Consider the following 350-nt stretch of genomic DNA (forward strand, 5'->3'; position numbering starts at 1 on the left):
CTCTACGCCCCCGTCATCTGCAAGTGAGGGGAATCTGGGGGGTCCTGGGGGTCTTTGGGGGGTCCCACAGGTGTGGGGGGGTCGTGGGACTCAGGGGACACGGGTGACACCCATGTGACACCCATGTGACACCCATGTGACACCCCTGGGACACCCAGGAGCGCTGGGAGCTTCTGCTTTAGGCCCCTCAGGTGTCCCCAAGGGGGTCTCAGGTGGGGATTTGGGGACAATTCCAGCAGCAGTGTCACCTGTGTCCCCAGGCTCTCCTGCCAGCCATGGGGCTGTCCCTGAGGGATGTCACAGGGATGTTCTCGATGTCCCCAGTGTCCCCAATGTCCCCAGTGTCCCCA

General features: G+C 63.4%; 1 protein-coding gene across 1 annotated transcript in view; it reads left to right on the forward strand.

Moving 5' to 3' along the window:
* The window catches only part of MCRS1 (microspherule protein 1), a 6,701-nt gene continuing 6,351 nt past the window's right edge, over nt 1-350 (forward strand). Inside the window, exon 1 of the mRNA XM_031065575.1 lies at nt 1-23. The gene's annotated coding sequence lies outside the window, so the exon portion shown is untranslated. The remainder of the gene's footprint in view (nt 24-350) is intronic.

This window comes from Geospiza fortis, unplaced genomic scaffold (assembly GCF_000277835.1).
Source record: "Geospiza fortis unplaced genomic scaffold, GeoFor_1.0 scaffold647, whole genome shotgun sequence".
Lineage (NCBI taxonomy): Eukaryota > Metazoa > Chordata > Aves > Passeriformes > Thraupidae > Geospiza > Geospiza fortis.